General features: G+C 41.8%; 2 pseudogenes; one reads left to right on the top strand and one right to left on the bottom strand.

The window, feature by feature from the left end:
• Positions 1 to 761: 761 nt before the first annotated feature.
• On the bottom strand, positions 762 to 17,105 carry LOC148210238 (uncharacterized; annotated as a pseudogene).
• Positions 17,106 to 19,624: 2,519 nt separating this feature from the next.
• LOC148210237 (uncharacterized) lies at positions 19,625 to 20,469 on the top strand (annotated as a pseudogene).

Raw genomic sequence — 20,469 nt, 5'->3', positions numbered from 1 at the left:
GACTGTTTATGAGATTGAGAATTTTATGAGAATCGTTTTCAAACCACCATATTGTTGTATCCAGGTGATTACCCATAGATTATGTGAATGTGTTCTATAGTATACCCAGAAATAGAAGGTCTTTGGGACCATTGCTACTCCGCGCGTTGAGAGAAATATTCTGCTGTGTATTGAGATTACTCTATGCCAGTCGACCAGAAATATAATTATTCTGCTGTGCGTATTGAGATTACTCTGCGCCAGTAGACCATAATAGAATGTGGATACATATATGGTGTTGAGTTTCCTTGACCTGTTTCAGGTTTGAAAGAGGATATTTGATATGTATTTAGAAAGTGTTTTTAGAAAGTCTATGAAGTTTTGCTGAAAAAGCTTATTATTTAAATTTAAAAAGTTTGTTATAAAAGTTTAAATTTCAGTTGTTTTTATGGAAGAAGTTTTACGAAACTATTTTTTTTATTAAAATTCCACTCACTGAGCTTCCTAGCTCACTGTTTATCATTGTTTTTCTCCACCAGGCTGCACCTAAGTTTCAAAGAGATAGTCGACCAGTTTCTGCCACTCACCGTCTCAGAACTTGCATATAATTTTGTATGTACATCTAGAATGACTTATACTGGAATAGTTGTACCTTTTGTGGTTGTACAACATGTTTAGAAGTCATGGCCGAATAGTTTTTTTTAACTGAATTATGTTACACTTTATGTTTTATATATTGAAGAATAATCTAAATTAATTTTAGAAATTTAGAAAGAAGTTGACTATAGACTCGGAGTTGGTTGGAGGTCTGTGGTCGGCGCAGCTTGTCCTATAGCTAGTAGGTGTTTAGGACGGGTTGTGTCATTTAGAACATACTCTTTCTTCTCCTTTCCATTCATGGTGAAAAAACACTCTTAGCAAGTCGTGTAATCTTGCCAAAATATTAGCGACCTTAAAAAGTTGCAAATTAGATAGTCCACCTATTTATTTTAACTCATCAGTCAGTCGGTCTTGCATGTCAGCTACTTCCCTATCATTTGAAAGGACTTCTATAAGCCCGTCAAGCTTTGGTGCTACTTCTGCCATAGAATTTGTCATGTGTTTGATATGATGACTCAATCCATTCTTTTTGCATGCTTTCCTTTTACGACCTTCATTTGAAACTTTATCTGTGAAATTGGGTTGAGGTTGAGATCGAGGCTGAGAGAATGATGTCCCTTCATCGTCAAACGGATTGAATGTGTCATTTTGAGTGTCAAAATGTATGTTGGAACTATTGATATCCACATGGGAACCATGATGAGAGTTAGCATCCTCCAATCTAATTTCTTCTTCATCATCTTCAGCAGTATCAGCATGTTGACCAGTGGCACGATCTTTTCCAAATATTTCTCCTAAAGCATAATAGTGTGGAAAAGGTTTTCCATATAAACCACTAGCATCCTTACGAGCCTACAAATATAAAAAATATAACTTATTTGAATATTTGAATTAAATATAGAATCTAAAATTTTATTACTTTTACATACTTTAACCCATTCATCATATGCACTTCTTTCACATTGTAATGTCATGAGTTCATCATTTCAACTAAATCCACTTTTATCTCTAAGCAACTCAGATAATGCATTGTATTTGGATTTTGGCATCTCCACTCGAGATTCAATGTGTGGAGATGCCTTTAAGGTAGACAAAGGCAATTTTTCTAACATCAAACATTCAATTTGATTCAAATATCCATTTTTGAATCCATTTTTAGCTCGCCATAAACTACTATAACATAATTCTTAAAGCGCCTCCACCAAGACTGCATCTTCCTCTACTGTCCAATAATTGCAAATAATATCTCCACATGCTCAAATAACAATAATGTCAAATAACAAAAGTTGACAAATAATTCCAAATAAAGAACTAAAAAGTGTTAATAATCATTTCAAATCACCAAATTGCAAATAACAAATAACAAATAACAGACATAATGATATCATTCTCAACTTTCTTGCCAAGTATTGAACATTTTGTTGCCAAAGTTTGTCTCCACATACTCCATTTTTTTTAAGCCTCAATCGTACTAATGTAGTTAGTCGTGTCATCTACGACTTCAGTTACTAATTCTTCATTGTCAAGTTCTTCTTCTAAAGGATCAATTGTATCTCTCTTCTTATGAAATTATGAAGCATGCAACACACTGAAAGGATTCTTCATTGTGTAAATATGTTGTAGAAAGAAGGACTCCTAAGGATTGTCCAACGCATCTTTAGTAAGCCAAAACATCGTTCAATTACATTCCTAGCAGCGGAGTGTTTCATATTAAAAAATTCTTCCGGTGTTCTTGGTTGTTGACCATCTCTCCAGTCATTTAAATGATATCGTTGGCCCCTAAAATGTGCTAAAAAACCTTTACTATTGGTGTGACCAGAATCGACCAAATAATAATAACCTATGTAAAGAAAAATTATTGAAATATTGTGATACTTTGTATCTAAGAAATCTAAAATTTATATGTATTATGAGAAAACTTACCACGAGGCACTTACATGGTGTGCTAGAATATGTAAAAATATTGCAATAATTTCTTCTAGAGTCATATTCTTTGACTTTTTAATTGTCCTTCAATCCTAAGGAGAGTACATAACTTATAAAATGTTTGTCTATCCATCCTTAGTTGATTAACACAACTAACATCATTCTCATTAACCAAAGAATGCAAGTGACACACTTGGTAAATAATTCTAGAGAATGTTGGATTATGGAATTTTCTTAAATAATGTAGACATGGATGGACACAAATGGAAATACAGAGTGCGAGCATTTCTCGAAGGATTACAACCAACATATTTATCACAATATATATTTTCTTCTTCTTTCCAATAGTAAGTCGAGACATATCTATATACAAAAGGAAAAAAAAAGATATATGAGAGGTACTCTATCATGACTAATTCATTGTGAAATTGAGTGATATTTAAAAGTAAAAGATGCAAATAAATAAAATTAAAAATAGAAAATTAAAATTACAAAAACATGACCAACGAAACTATAGCAATGATCTCACAAGATTCCAGTATGCTTCCACATCACAACAATAAACATGTTTATATAATTACAACAATGATCATATCCAATAATGAATGTATCCATAATTACAAATAAAAAAGCAAATCCATAATTGCAACAATGATCATATCTTACGATGAAATGTCCAACAAACCCAGAACTTAAAACGCCTAAAAAAAGGCCAGAATCCAAAATAAGTTAGAAAACTAAAGAAAATTTGATTTTATAAGAAGTAACTAATTGATAAAATAAAGGATGAAATAGAAAAGATAAAAGAATTTTAATCCCAAAAAATGGGTCAATGGATTGATCGAAGGTGTCCAAGAGCTTGAATCTAATAGAAAAACCGAATTCCAAGTGTAAAACTCTGATCCCAGTTAAACAAACTGGACAAAGATCGAAAATTTCCAACATTGAGTTTTCCAAAAATGATACCCAAAATCGTGTGAGGTGTTGAAATAAGAAAGGAAAGCCAACGATGAAAAGGGAGTTATGGGAGAGGAGAATGAGGTTTTCTTCCAGCTGGATTTGGAGATGAAGGCGAAGAAAGTTCCTGAGCTTGGTGGTGGCAGTGGTTGAGCATTCTGTGAGATGTGGAGAACAAATGTGAATAACAGACATCCTTTTTTTTTTCTTCTTCAAATTGTAGGGTTTAATTTTTACACTTGAAAAGTTAGGGGTCTAATTTTTTCATTTATGAAAGTTTGAGGGTTTAATTTCTACATTTAAAAGTTTAAGGGTTCAATTGTAACAACAATCATACTTCAGGGGTGGCTTTTGCAATTTACCCTAAATTTTTTAAGTAGCAATAGTTTTCAACTCTTATTCCAAAACCACCATTGTCAAATTTCAAACATAGAGCCCCTCAGTAGAGAATATAGAAGTTCGATAGGAATTGCAATAATGGGTCCTCCTCTGCTGTAAAGGAGATTTCTAAATGTTGGCTGTTTGAATAACAGAGAATTGAGGTGAAATCTACCCGAAGAAGAAGAAGCTTTCGTTTGAAAGGGCAGTGACATTATAACATAAATTAATCAAATACATATCACATATAAATAATTTGATACGAACACTTCCAAAAACTTACCTCTATCTTCTGGGTTGCTTGCTCAACATTACAAATCAAGATAGAGATTTTGGGGGTGGTGGGTTTTCAAGAACAAAAAGGGAAGAGAAAAGGGCAACTAAAATAAAACCCTATTTTGAGATAGAAAAACGTGATAGAATTATGAGAGAGAAAATTGTATAGATTGTAAAATAATAAAAAATAAATATGATGGGTCCCACGGAATAAGGAATGAGAATGTGATTGAACACCTTTTTTGAGAGGAATGAGATTGGCCCTTTTGAAGTAATGGGATTGCCAAATTTGAGGTGGGTCTCACTTTTTATTCCCATTTCTTAATTTTGGTAAAGATCATCAAAGGGAAAGGAAAAATTCATTCACATTCCTTCATTCTCATTACCTTGAACTAAACATAGACCTAAATTTATTGTTCGCATTATTCTAGCCTACTCCAATATGAGGTTAAAAGCAACCGCTACAGTAATAGGAAATTTTAGAAGATTAGTTAGTTTATGTAAGTTTTGTCAAACATCCGAGGGAACAAACACTACTTTACCACTCATTGCTAGCTTTTTAGTTTTTTACTTTTGTTCTTTAATTCATATGAAAAATAATTGCATTTCAATTTTTTTTTTTTGCTTATAATTGCATAAATATGAAATAATATTTTTTACTTATTAAAATATTAAACATTAGCGTAAATATTGATACCGAAAGGTGTTTTGAAAGATAACTATTATTTTTGTCCACAAATAAAGATGTAAGACTGTTATCATGATTTTCACAAATATATTATATTATGGTCGTTATTTAAGAGTTGTTAGGCTCACAAGTCTCGTTCTCCTTCAAGTCCACACACTACTACAAAATATGAAATAGACTACACTGTTTTTCAGACATTCCACTACACTTTTTAATAAATCCGTAGTCTAATGTTCAAGAAATTGATGTAATCGTAGTCTAAAAAAATGCACGGATTTATATACTACGATTTTTAGCAACCATGGTCTAAAAATATATAGTAGACTACTGATTTGGGAGAAAGAGTAGTCTAAAATCCTACTGTTTGGGGAAAATAATACCCTGGACACGTGGAGGACCCCTATTGGTGCCCCAAGATGACTCATGAGTCATGCCCAGCTCGGACGGTCGAGATCACCACCACTAGCGTTGACAGATGCTAAGTGTGAGGGCCGAGGTGAACCTGGCCGAGGTCCGACCGACCGGGAAGCTCGGTGGGGGCCGATGTGAGCTACTGTCAGCGGCGTGATTATCGGGTATAACCGTCGGTCCCGAGATTACCGGGTGTAACCGACGGTCCCGAGATTACCGGGTGTAACCGACGGTCCCGAGATTACCGGGTGTAACCGTCGCGAGATTAGCGGGACTACCACCCATAAGTACAGGACTTCACTCCACGATCAGGGACGATGATTTCTGACCTCGAACTAAACTGGGAATCCGACCTATACTGACTTGATCGTTGGAGTGCTCACCTTTTTGTGCAGGTCCGCCCAAGTATTCAGATCGGTCCGGAGGCCGAGTTCGAGCTGCAATCTGAAATACACTGTTGTGCATATCCTTGCATAAACATTTGGTGCCGTTTGTGGGGAGAGACAATCTAAGTCATCCCAATTCTTTTAAACCAACACACGAGCGAACATGGTTCAACCAGCAAACTCGACCAATACGGCAGATCGAAGGACTCTAGCTGCCAGCGATGCCCACCAGAGGGAGGTCGGAGCAGCAGTGGTAGAGGGGCAAGGTCACGACGGCCTAGCAACAGAACCCCTCCGCAGGTCGGCACGAATCACCGCGTCTGTCCTACCACCTGCGCACCCAAGGACATCCAAGGCCACCCGTGGCCGAGGTGGGACCTCTAAGAGGGGCGCCCGGGGTCCAGCCCCGGCTCCACCAAGTGAAAACTTTAACGCGCTCCAGAGAGAAATGGAGGCAATGCGCAGACAAATGCGGTCCATGGAGGAAATGTATAACGAGATGATACTAGCTGCAGGCGCAGGGTCCCGATCTGAAAATCTAATGACACGCATTGACATACGCGAGCAAAGGGGTTCCCACCTCGGCCCAGTCGAGGAGGAACATCCCGAAGACAACGTAGCGAGGGACACACTTGCCAGAGAGGAGACCTCCGTGAACACCTCAACAGAAAGAGAGGCTCATCTCTCCGAAAAGGACAGTCACCATCCCGCTCACACAGGAGCTCCAACCAGCAGGTTGAATCCTCTCGCAACCCAGTAACTCCTGCAGGAGTGATTACAAGGGAGGAGTTCGACCAGCTGAAGGGCCAGCTCGACGCTCAGGTGGAGGCCTTAAAGGCCAAATGTGAGCAGAAAGAAGGTCCACTGAACGATGGCGACTTGGGAGAATCGCCCTTCACCTCGGACGTTTTGGAAGCACCGATCCCTCCGAAGTTCAAAGCTCCTACCGTGAAGCGTTACGATGGGTTGAAGGACCCCAAGGATTATGTTGAGGTCTTTGAAGGCCTCATGGATTTCCAAGCGTCATCAGACGCAATCAAATGTCGCGCCTTTCAGATCGCGCTTACTGGCAGCGCGCGATTGTGGTATCGGAGACTGCCAGCCAGGTCGATCTCGACCTACTCTCAGCTGAGAAGGGAGTTCCTCGCCCAGTTCTCTTCTCGGCATTATGACAAAAAGACAGCGACCCATCTCGCCACCATCAGACAGAAGGAGGGTGAGACGCTGCGAGAATATGTCACCAGATTCCAAGAGGAGCAGTTGAAGGTCGCACACTGCTCCGATGACTCGGCCATGTGCTATTTTCTCACCTGTCTAGCCGACGAAGCCCTCACGGTGAAACTTGGAGAGGAGGCCCCGACCACCTTCGCCGAAGTGCTTCAGAAGGCGAAGAAAGTCATCGATGGACAGGAGCTCCTCCGAACCAAAACCGGCCGACCAGAACGAAAGATCGGCCAGGGCAGAAGTGGAAAAGATATAGAAAAGGCAGATCCCAAGTCCAGGGACAAGGGATCCTTTTCCAGCGGCCGAGCTGAGTATCGAAGGGCGGAGAACGGACCTACCAGGAGCCGACCTTACGAACGCTTCACCCCGACCACGATTCCAATTTCCGAGATCCTAACGAACATCGAGGAGTCTGGAATGGAAAAACTACTCAAGCGTCCTGAGAAGCTTCGGGGAACCCCGGAAAGGCGCAACAAAGACAAGTATTGCCGCTTCCATCGGGAGCATGGCCATAACACGTCGGACTGCTGGGAGTTGAAGCGCCAAATTGAGGATCTAATTCAAGATGGCTACTTCAAGAAATTTGTGGGAAAGCCCAGGACCAGCTCGGTAGAGAAAAGGAAGAGCGGAAGCGTTCGAGGACGCCGCCCCGACGCACTGACCGACCTGCGGTCATCAATACCATTTTCGGAGGGCCAAGCGGGGGTCAGTCCGGACATAAAAGAAAGGAGCTAGCTCGTGCAGCCAGGCGCGAGGTGTGCATCATCAGGGAGCAGAGGCCGACCTGCCCAATCACCTTCAACAGTACAGACTTAGAGGAGGTCCACCTGCCCCACAATGATGCACTTGTGATCGCTCCCCTGATTAATCATGTGGTGGTCAGGAGGGTGCTGGTAGACGGAGGCGCATCTACTAACATCCTGTCCTTACCGACCTACCTCGCCCTGGGATGGACGAGGTCGCAATTGACGAAAAGCCCGACACCGCTAGTTGGGTTCTCTGGAGAATCGGTCATCCCACAGGGTTGCATCAACTTGCCGGTCACACTTGGGCAGGACCAAACTCAGGTCACCCGAATGGCCGAGTTCGTGGTAATTGACGGTAGATCGGCCTATAACGCCATCTTTGGGAGACCCGTCATCCACTCATTTCGGGCCATTCCCTCGACACTTCATCAAATTTTGAAGTATTCCATCCCCAATGGCGTGGGCACGGTCCGAGGAGAACAGACCGCTTCGGGGGAGTGTTATGCCTCCGCACTCAAAGGCTCATCGGTCTGCGCCCTCGAAACTCTCGCCGGTAGGGATGGGACGCTCGAGTTCGAGGTCGACCTGCCGAGGAGGGAGTTTGCCGCACCCACTGAGGAGCTCGAGCTTGTTCCTCTACTTAGTCCCAAGAAGCAAGTAAGCATAGGAACCAAGCTGGGGCCACCGACAGAGAGGAGCTAATCCACTTCCTCAGATCTAACTCGGATGTCTTTGCGTGGTCCCATGAGGACATGCCTGGCATTGACCCGAAAATTATGACGCATCGCCTCAGCATAGATCCGTCATTCCGACCTGTAAAGCAAAAAAGAAGACCTATAAACAAGGAGCGGAGTGATGTAATTGTTGAGGAAGTTAGCAAACTTTTGAAAGCTGAATACATAAGAGAAATTTCGTATCCCGAGTGGCTCTCCAATGTTGTATTAGTTAAAAAATCTAACGGAAAGTGGAGCATGTGCGTAGATTTTACGAACTTAAATAAGGCATGCCCGAAAGATTGCTTCCCACTGCCGAGGATTGATCAGCTCGTGGACGCCACGCCCGGGCACGAACTGCTCACCTTCATGGACGCCTACTCTGGGTACAACCAAATCAAGATGCATGTCCCAGATCAAGATCATGCCGCATTCATAACAGACCAAGGTCTGTACTGTTACAAGGTCATGGCCTTCGGTTTAAAGAATGCAGGAGCGACCTACCAGAGAATGGTGAACAAAATGTTCGCCAAGCAGATCGGCCGGAATATGGAGGTGTATGTGGACGACATGTTCGTCAAGAGTAAGCAGTCGAAGTCGCATCTCTCTGATCTGACCGAAGCCTTCGAGGTTCTGAGGACATATCAAATGAAGCTTAACCCAGCTAAATGTGCCTTTGGAGTCTCTTCGGGAAAATTCCTTGGCTTCATGGTGAACAACCGGGGAATCGAGGCCAACCTCGAAAAGATTAAAGCCGTGCTCGAGATGGAGGCACCTAAGACGCTGAAGCAGTTTCAGTGCCTCGATGGCAGGATTGCGGCCCTGAACCGGTTTGTTTCAAGATCGACAGATAAGTGCCTTCCTTTCTTCAAAGTCCTACGAAAGAAAGGGTCGTTTGAATGGACAGCGGAGTGCGAACAAGCATTTCAGCAATTGAAGAGCTACCTCTATTCGGCACCTTTGCTCGCCAAGCCCATGCCGGGGGACAAGCTCCAATTGTACTTAGCAGTGTCTGACAGTGCCGTCAGCTCGGCCCTAATCAGGCAAGAGGAAGCGCGGCAAAACCCGGTCTACTACACAAGCAAGGCTATGACCGAAGCCGAGACTAGATACCCTCAGATGGAGAAGTTGGCTCTCGCTTTAGTCACCTCGGCCCGACGGCTTAGACCATACTTCCAAGCCCATACGGTGGTGGTGCTCACTAACTTGCCCCTAAAAAACATCTTCCATAAGCCAGAAGCTTCTGGACGCCTGATGAAGTGGGCAATGGAGCTAAGTGAATACGACATCCAGTTCGAACCTAGAGCTGCGTTGAAAGGGCAAGCAGTGGCAAATTTCATAGCCGAGCTCACACCACCTTCCGAGCTGAGCGAGTCCGACCTACCGTGGACAATCTATGTCGACGGATCCTCCAATGAGAAGGGGTGTGGGGCCAGGGTCCTCTTGCTCGGACCAGGAGGCGAGCGATTTGAGTATGTCTTGCGGTTCGGCTTCCGGACTTCCAATAACGAGGCTGAGTATGAAGCATTTATTGCTGGTCTACGAATCGCCAGAGCATTGGGGGCCTCTTGTGTTAAGGTCTTCAGCGACTCCCAGCTGGTTGTGAGCCAGATCAAGGAAGAGTACCAAGCCAAAGACTCCCGAATGGAGAAGTATTTGGGCAAGGTCAGATCGTACCTCGCCCAGTTTCGAACTTACGAAGTAAGCCGGGTTCCTCGAGCAGAAAATTCTAATGCTGACGCCTTGGCCAAGTTAGCATCGGCGTACGAGACCGACCTGGCCAGGTCGGTCACCGTCGAGATCTTAGATAATCCCTCGATCTCAGAGCCAGATCTGATAGAGATCGGCACTCCTGAGTCCTCATGGATGGACCCGATTGCGGACTTCATTAGGGGCAATTCACCACAAGACCCCAAGGAGCGCAGAAAGTTGGCAAGGCGAGCAGCTCGGTTCGTGGTCCGAGGTGGAGCATTGTACCGACGCGGCTTTTCCCTGCCTCTATTGAGATGCCTAACCCCTGAAGAGGGCCTGTACGTCCTCAGAGAAATCCACGAAGGAGTGTGCGGCAATCACTCAGGCGCCCGGTCGCTGTCAGCCAAAGTGATCCGACAAGGATACTATTGGCCGACCCTCAGCCAGGACGCCAAGAAGTTCGTTAGAACTTGCGACAATTGCCAACGCTACGGAACCATAATCCACCAACCTCCCGAGCTGCTCACCCCCATCTCGGCCCCGTGGCCATTCGCGCAGTGGGGGGTAGATATCATTGGTCCTTTCCCTTTGGGCAAGGGCCAGACCAAGTTCGCTGTGGTTGCTGTGGATTACTTCACAAAGTGGGCCGAGGCCGAGGCGCTCTCCCACATAACGGAATCCAGAGTCACGTCCTTCGTATGGACAAATATCATATGTCGCTTTGGTATACCGCAGGCCATTGTGACAAACAATGGGAAGCAGTTTGACAACGCCAAGTTCAAAGACTTTTGCAACAAGCTTGGCATAAGTCACCTTAGCTCGTCCCCCGCACATCCGCAAGCAAATGGGCAGGTGGAGGCAGTGAACAAGATCATCAAGCGACGCATCAAACTTAGACTGGACTCCAAGAAAGGCAGGTGGGCCGAGGAACTACCAGAGGTTCTATGGTCGTACCAGACCACCCAAAGAGAATCGACGGGTGAGACCCCGTTCTCCCTGGCCTTCGGCTCCGAAGCTGTAGTCCCGGTTGAGATCGGCATGCCATCTGACAGAGTAGAGCATTACGAGCCTACGGCAAATGAGGAAGACCTACTCCTCAACCTCGACCTGTTGGAAGAAAGAAGAGAAATGGCCCAGCTACGCCTGGCGGAATATCAGGGCAGAATGGCCAGACATTACAACGCCCGCGTTCGACCTCGGACCTTCCAGGTCGGACATCTGGTCTTAAGGATGGTCCAAACCCATGTGGGTGCCCTTGATCCGACTTGGGAGGGCCCGTTTGAGGTCAAGGGCATACTCCGACCTGGGACGTACATATTGGCCGATCTGAAAGGAGACGTCCTCGCACACCCGTGGAACGCGGAGCACCTGAAGCGTTATTATCCTTGAAATGCCAAAAGGATTTTCAATGGATCTGTAAAGACTGTTTCAAAAGAACTATGATCGGAGTAAATGTGATGATTTAATTTCATGATTCCGAGTTCGACCAGAAATTAAATGGGGGCCACGGACTCCCACGCGACCACATTCCAGCAGTCGGTTAAAATTCAATCCTGCAAAACCTAAGGGTACGAGGTGCGATGCCAAAACCACTGATGAACTTAAAATTCAAACCTTCAAGGTAAAGGGACGATGTGAAAAGTTCAAAATGATCAAGCCTCTGAACTTGAGGGTACGATGTACGATATGAAGAACAGCTACGGACTTAGGATTTTAGCCTTTTAAAGTTTTTAAGTTAAGGGTGCGATGTTAAAAAATCCAGAGTTGGTGCAATGCATTGAACACTAGACAGAGATTCAAATTCAACACTTGCAATTATTTTAATTGAAGGCGCGACCTCAAAGGTAAGAGGTGCGAGGTGACATTGGCTGCAGTTCAAAGAAAAAAGCAAAGAAAGGAAAGATGTAGTCAACAACAAAGTAAAAACAAATGGGAGCTTCTTTATTGAATGGAGAGCAGAGCCAAGGCTTATAGACCTTGCAGCTCTGCCCTGACACTTACAAACAAAAAACAAAAGAGAAGAGAAGAAAGACAGCGAAAAGCCTCTTGAAGGGTGGTCGCCTAAGAGCCTGCTTGAGGAGCGCCCTCTTGAGTGGTGCCGACCTGATCCTCTTCGAGGTCGGAGTAGTCAGAGTCCAGATCTCTGACGTACTTATCCACCAACGCTTGGGGGCCAGGGGTACCGCTAGGCCCAGACGCCCACTGCTCAGCATACCTCTTCTTCAGACCACCGAGATCGATCTGAAGGTCAGGCATGTCGGAAGCAATGCCCTTCATGAGAAACTTGAAGCCCACGTCAGAGAAGTTTTTGGCAAATCCATCGAAGTCAGGATGTTGCCTAAACGATTCCTCCAATAGGGCTCCATTGCTGAGACGCTCCTTCACCGTCTCCAGCTCGGCAGTCTCATGCTTCAGCTCCCCCTCCTTCGCTTCAAGCGCCTGGAGCATGTCGTCCTTCTCCTTGAGGAGTTGGAACTTCTCCTTCTCCAAGCCCTTGGTGATAGCATGGGCAGCTCAGAGCTGGACCTTGCGTCTGTCTTATTCCTTCTTCAGCAGCTCGGCCTTGGTCTCCACCTCGGCCTTCAAAATTTCCACCTCAGAGTGAGCCTTCAGCAGCTCATCCTTCATGGTGGAGGAAGCAGCCTCCAAGGCAGTAGAGAACTCCTCTTTCTCCCTCGCTGCCAGAACTTCCCACCCATCCAGCTCGACCTTCATGGCCAGAGCCGATTGAAAGGAAGCAACAAACGCCTGAGAAAAGGTACAAATAAGAAGTTAGACCGAGCTACCTGTTAGGTAAATTAAGCAAAAATGAAGACACCAATCTTACCTCAGCGGCATAGTCGATGGTCCTCTGCAGAACGGACCCTGGGTCACTTACAAATTTGGACGCCCTCCTTAGGCAGCGGTCCAAACTTGCGGCCGAGATGCAGGACACCTGGTCCCTCACCCCAGAACTTGACGGCTCAACTCTGAACCGTGCCGTCACATCGGACGTCCCGCCCATCCTGGCCTCAGGATCGTCCACCCGATCTGTGAAGCTCGTAGGCAAGATCCCACGAGCTCCGACCTCCAAGGGGAGGTGGTCTTCTTCTTCTTCCTCCTTCGCTTTAGAGGGACTTCCTCCCTCACCTCCTCGCCCAAGGGCGAGACGTCCACCGCCTCAGTCTGATCCCTGGGGCGCTTCTCCCTCGAAGGACCCCCAGAAGACTCTAGCTCGATCACTGGGGCTGGATCTTCCGAGACTGGCCCTACCACAACAGGAGTGGCAGGTTTCGAACTCTGGGCGGCCTCAAGAGCATGGGCTCGGCCCTTGGACTTGCGCTTCACGTTGCTTGCAAATCCGCAAACCATGGCTGCAAAATAAAAACAGGGGTCAACACAAGGTTAGGGGAAAAAAGGGGGAAGCAAGCTCGGCATACCAAGTTCGAAGTTCGGCCTTGAGGATTCAATGGGACGAACTGCAGGGTTGTAATCTAGCAGCCCGGACTCAAGCAGCAGCTTGTCGGTCACCAAGGTTCCGACCTTCCTACCCCTCGGAAAACGCTCCTTGTAATATTTCAGCGTGTCGAAGGAGGCTTGCGTAAGCTCGGGGACTGGTCGGATTGAAACTGCACAAAGACAAAATTTGAGTCAGACCTGAATAACAAGAAAAAAAGTTATCACAAGAAGTAAGAACTACTCCATACCTAGTGGGAACGTCAAAGAAGGAACGACCTGACTCGTCCTTTGCAAGCCATTCCCCAGAAGCGTAGAACCACTTCCTCACCCATCCTTGATGGAGGTCGGTCCCTTAACTATACCGCCTGCGCCTTTCCTTGCGCACATATAGAACCAACCAGGCTTCTTAGCTATCCTTTTCGCTTCGAAGCACGCGAGGAGCTGGTCTACGTCCAACAGCTCGGCCTCTTCACTATCCCGAGCTTGTAGCCAAAAAAGGATGGCCAAAGCGAAAATGACACCCCACCCATTGGGGGCCACTTGAGCCGGAGCCAGCCCAGTTCGGAAAAGAAACTCTTGGACGAAAGGGTGAAGGGGAAGTCTGAGGCCGTACTCAAACATTTTGAAGTAGAGAGTGACCCATCCCTCTAGAGGATTGTCAGCTCTCTCCCCCTCCTCCGGAATCCTAAGGAGGATGTTCTCAGGGATAGCGAACCCCCTACGAAGGGATCCGAGGTAGTGCTCAGGTATCCTAGAAGGGTATTCCAAACCCTGACCCGAGGTGGAGGCATCACTATCCTCCCCGTCATCGGAGAACCTAAAGTTTTCTATCTCCTCGAGCTCGGACTCTAACCTACGAGCTAAATCCTCATCGGATCCTAAGTTGCTGCTAAAAGAGGACGACATGGCAACTACGTTCGAAAGAGAAAGTGAGGGAAGAGACCGACCTACCAAGGGTTCGAGCTGCCTTCAGATCGAACTCCAAGAATTCAGGGAACGTAAGGTATGACCTGAAGGATTGGGGGTATTTATAGCTCGTCGGAAAAATTTCCCCACCGTACACGTGTAATCAACGAGCGGCTAGGATCCTCCCTAAGATCCGAAGCGTTGGAATATTTGAATATTCCGACGATAAATCTACCGCAACGGTTATATTTTCCCACGAATAGGAAGTCGCCACGCGTCCAAAGCAAGTCGAATGAACTTCTCTGCCAGGTCGAGATCGGACCAGACAGAGAGGGGGCCAATGTTTGGGGAAAAGAATACCCTGGACACGTGGAGGACCCCTATTGGTGCTCCAAGATGACTCATGAGTCATGCCCAGCTCGGACGGTCGAGATCACCACCACTAGCGTTGACAGATGCTAAGTGTGAGGGCCGAGGTCCGACCTACCGGGAAGCTTGGTGGGGGCCGATGTGAGCTACTGTCAGCGGCGTGATTATCGGGTATAACCGTCAGTCCCGAGATTATAGGGTGTAACCGACCGTCCCGAGATTACCGGGTGTAACCGTCGCGAGATTAGCGGGACTACCACCCATAAGTAGAGGACATCACTCCACGATCAGGGACGATGATCTCTGACCTCGAACTAAACTGGGAATCCGACCTATACTGACTTGATCGTCGGAGTGCTCACCTTTTTGTGCAGGTCCGCCCAAGTATTCAGATCGGTCCGGAGGCCGAGTTCGAGCTGCAATCTGAAATACACTGTTGTGCATATCCTTGCATAAACACCTACTTTAAACCATGGATGTAAAAATCGAGGTTTGTACATCCGTGTATTAATCTACTTTTGACTATGGTTGTGGTCTAAAATTCCACTTTACACTCTGGTCCAACAAAACAATGGTCTATAGGATTGATACTAGATTATTTTTTACTCTGAGTACGATCTAAAATTCCTTTACACTATGTTTCAGAAAACCGTGGTCTATAGACCAAACATTAGTTGGATTTAGACCACGAGTTATTAACATCGTGGTTAAAAAGCCAACTGTACACCATGGTGAACAAAATTATGGTTATAGATCGAATCTTTGTTCATTGTTAAATCATGAGTGTATACACCATATTTGGTATGACTTAATTTATCAAATAAAAAAAAGAGAAAATAAGAAAAATGATAGAAAATATTGGTCATTTTTAATTAAAAAAAAGTTTGCAAAAAAAAATAAGAAATAGTAAAAATTCTATTTTTCTTTATTAAAATGGTGGAAACATAAATAAAAAACAAGAATGTTACCAAATGAGCTCGTAATGATCACAACTATGAGCGTTTGATATTATGCTATATTGCATCTGTTGATTTATTTTTGTATATAAGCAATTAAAGTTTAAAATTTGAACAAAAATTTTAATTTTTCGTTGGATTTAAGAAGATGATTTTTTCTCTAAGTTCTAGCCGATGGAGGTGAAATCTGAATTTGATCTAACTAAATGTTTTATCTATTTTGTTGAAATTGGAAAGCAAATGACACAAATCTTTTTGTTTATCTATCTTTAGATAAATCTCTCTCTTTAACAGATAGCAAATGAATAGTGTTTTGTGTACTTTTCTTAGGAGTTGAGTCTAAAATTTATTTATTTTTTATGTTAAAAAATGTTGAGAATCTAATTTTAAAATATATTTATTTTCCATAGTTTATTATCTCTCCACTAGCAACATTGACGAATTTGGAAGGTACATAATTCGAAAATCTTTTTTTTTTTGTTCATACTTTGCATTAGCATTAATGAACAACTGGTTGATTCTTTTTATTTTTTTAACTCATTCCTATAGCACGATTACCATCTAGAATTGATGGCTTAGGTTGACCCTATATAGTTAATGTAGTAACTAAATTACTTAATTGATATGTAATTAATTTTAAATCTAGTGTGACTTGATTCATTTAACCAATTAAATAACTAAAAGTAATAGAATTTTTATAATAAAATTTTGAATCGATTTCTGTTTTGCTTTGTTTATTTATTTATTTTTTGTACAGAATCCATTTTTGTTAAGGTTATATAAAAAACTTGATTTTAAAAAGAATGTAAAAAATAAATTTAAAATAAGTTTTTGAAACCTAAATTCAAATTCATTTTAATTAATGCCAAATTTTAAATTAAAGATTAAAAATTCGAATTTTAATCTTACTCCTAAATTAAAGTTTAGTAGTTCACCCCATGTAAGGAAAAAAAAATTTAGAGAAGGGAGGAAAATAATACAAAATTGAATTATTTTATCTTCTCTTCTCTCTCCTCTTTACAACTTCCTCACTCTTTCTCATTCTCTCTTTAAACCCTAGCCTCCACCCTTTCCATCTTCTTCTTCAATCTCCATACCCGCCACGAACCCGCACTCCTGCGACTCTCTACATCAGATCCGACGACGCCCACATCAGATCCAGCACCGGCGACCGACGATCGGTGACTCCCCACAGCAGATTGACTACCGACGACCGACGACTCCCCACAGCAGATCCGACGACTCCCCCACAAAAGTAGATGGCAACACCCGACGACGAGGTACAACGACAACGCTTCAACGGATTAGATCTGCAGGCGAACCACAACCTCTTCTCCTGCTACGCTTTAACGCTTAAACAGACTTCCATTATTCACAGCGGCAACTAGATCTGCAACGCCCGACACCCATTGTTGACCCACAAATAGATCCTTGATACACAGATCCGGCAACCCGACCATATCTAGGGAATAGGTGAGTATGGTAAGCGACTCTGAAATTTTAGGATAACTGGAATGTATTATAATAATTATTTTGTATCTGCATTGTTTGATTCTAAAATATAATTCTTATTTGTATTTGTGATTGTTAAATTTGTGGGTATGATTTGGTATACTCGATTGACTTATGGTTAAGTTTATGATTCTAACATACCGTTTGTATTGAAAGTTCGAGATTCTTAATTTTTTTTACACTAAAAATATGTAGATATTTGGACTCTATATAGTTTTGAAGCTATTTTATGCATATATGGATGAATTATGTTATGAAATTTTGTGTATTTTAATATATGGGTTATCTGTGGTCTCGAAAGATTAATTATGTAGCTAATTGATTTGTTTGTGGTTGCGAAAATCTGTAGTTATTTAGATATTTCTTCTTGTGAGATTTTGATTAAAAAGTTTTATGGATATTTTAAGTGTATGAAATATGGCAATAGTTTAAGTTTTTGTTATGTAATTTTATTTGTATTTGGATTTGGATTTTTTAGGATTTGAAATTATTTGTGGGTTCTATTTGAAATTCTTAGTATTGTGAGTCTTCAAGTTTGTGATTTATTAATTTTGTGAATGTTAGAGATTTAAAGATTCTTAATTTCAATTCATAAATGATTGGATTTTTTGAACTAATTATACATGCTTTGATATTTTATTTTATTTATTTTTTAATAGAAAGAGAAATAAATGAGAATAGAGTATTGTGCTTTCGTAGAGTTTTGGCTCCTATAAAAATACACGAAAATTCGATAAAAACTTGGATTAAATCCGTCTTTTAATAACATAAAGTTTAAAATGAGTTACTACCTTAAGAATGCTTCGTGTGTTAAACGTGTTTTTAATATTTTGAATTTGTATTATTATGCCTAAATATTTTATGCATGCATTGTTAAAAGTGAGATTAGTGAATTCTAATATTATAATTATTTTAAAAATATTTTTAGCAGATTATTCGATCTGTATTTGTGATATGGATAAATCTTGGATGAGAGCCTATAGACTGTCAAAGCAATATGAGTTGTGTGTGAAAGAGTTTATAGAATTTGCTTAGCATCATATTGGTGATCCATCTAGAATTCATTGTCCATGTTTAAAATGTGGAAATATTGACATGCATGATGGAAAAGAAATTAGGAATTATTTAATTATTAATGGAATTGTCTTGAGTTATACTACATGGTTTTGGCATGGTGAAGAGCTTTCTGGAAAGTCATATGGGAATGGTAAAAAAAATATGGACACATTTCAAAGTTTTGAAGAGTGTAATGTTAATGAGACAATCGAAATGGTGGAAGCAGTGCAAGAAGAATTTTACAAGTCTCCAAAAAGTTTTTGAAACTTTAAGTTATCATGCAAAAAGGCATCTATATAAAGGTTGTAAAAAATTTACCAAGTTATTAACATAGATCAAATTGTATAACATGAAAGTTAAACATGAGTGGAGCAACGTAAGTTTCACGGGCCTATTGGAGTTGATGAATGAGATATTACCAGAAGAAAATGGATTTCCAAGTTCAATGTACGAAGCAAAAAAGACATTATGTACATTATGATTGGATTATAAGAAGATTCATGCGTGTCCTAATGATTGCTGTCTTTATAGAAAAGAATATGTGGGCATGAATAAATGTCCAATTTGTGGAGAGTCAAGATGGATGCACCATAAAAATTCAGATAAAGAGAGAATTGGGGTTCTCGCGAAAGTAATATGGTAGGCATGAATCCCTCTTTTCAAGAGAATGTTTAAAAACAATGAGTTAGCCCAAAAATTAAATTTGCAGGCTAATGAGAAAATAAATAATGGATTACATCGTCATCCAGCCGATTCGCCTTCATGGAAATTAGTTGATTACTTATGGCCTAACTTTGGTAAGGAATCACGAAATCTTTGTCTTGCTTTACATACAGATGGAATGAACCCACATAGTGTTATGAGTAGTAAATATAGTTGTTGGCCAATAATGATAGTAATATACAATCTCCCACCATGGTTATGTATGCAAAGAAAATTTATGATGTTAACTATGTTAATTTCTGGACCAAAACAACCAGGTAATAACATAGACATTTATTTGGCTTCACTGGTCGATGATTTGAAAAATTTATGAGAAAACGGTGTTGAATGTTACAATGTATATCGTGAGGAAATGTTTAACTTGAAGGCAATATTATCGTGGACAATTAGTGATTTTCTAGCTATACAGATTTGAGTAGTTGTTGTACAAAGTGTTACTATGCATGTCCAATATGTGCTGAAAATACATCCTCAGTGTATTTAAAACATGGGAGGAAAATATCATATTTTGGTCATAGACGATTTTTACATCGTAATCGTCCTTACAGAAAACAAAAAAAAAGCGTTTAATGGATTTTAAGAATTTGGAGTTGCAACTCAACCAATGAATGGAGAATAAATCTTTTGTAAGACAACTAATATTTTATGTCGTAACGGAAATAAAAATGTCAAACGAGGTTCAGACAAGAAAACATCAAAACAATGTTCGAATAAAAGGTCAATATTTTTTGAACTTGAATATTGGAAAAAACTTTATGTCAAACATTGTTTAGATGTGATGCATATTGAGAAAAACGTATGTATGAATATTATCGGCACACTCCTCAATATGCCTGGAAAAACAAAAGATGGATTAGCAACGAGATTGGATTTAGTCGAATTGAACATTCGACTAGAACTAGCACTAAAAGTTGGACAACATACTACTTATATTGCTCCTGCATGTAACACATTATCAAAAGATGAAAAACGTCAAGTATGCAAAATAATAAGCAAAATCAAAGTACCGGAAGGATACTCTTTTAATATAAAAAATCTTGTATCACTTGAAGACTTGAAGCTAGTGGGACTTAAATCTCATGATTGTCATGTAACTTATGCAACAATTGTTGCCCGTTGCTATACGATTAGTTTTACCGAAGCTTGTGAGGTATGCAATCACTCGGTTATGTTTCTTTTTCAACAAAATATGCAGTAAGGTTCTGTCAGTATCCCAATTAGATGCATTACAAAAGGATGTTATAGTCACTTTGTGTTTATTGGAGAAATATTTCTCACCATCATTCTTTACAAATAATGGTCCATCTTATCGTTCATCTCGTTAGAGAAGTTAAATTATGTGAGCCTGTCTATTTATGGTGGATGTATCCTTTCGAACGTTATATGAAAATTTTAAAAGGATATGTGAGAAACAAACATCGGCCAGAAGAGTGCATGGCCGAAGGTTATATCATTGAAGATGTAGTGGAGTATTGTACTAGTTTTTTATCAAGAGTAGAATCGACTGGTCTTGGGAAATATAAAATAAATTAA

The sequence above is a fragment of the Momordica charantia genome, assembly GCF_013281855.1.
Source record: "Momordica charantia cultivar OHB3-1 chromosome 7 unlocalized genomic scaffold, Mcharantia_2.0 BLBB01000007.1, whole genome shotgun sequence".
Lineage (NCBI taxonomy): Eukaryota > Viridiplantae > Streptophyta > Magnoliopsida > Cucurbitales > Cucurbitaceae > Momordica > Momordica charantia.
This window is presented reverse-complemented; position numbering and strand designations above follow the sequence as displayed.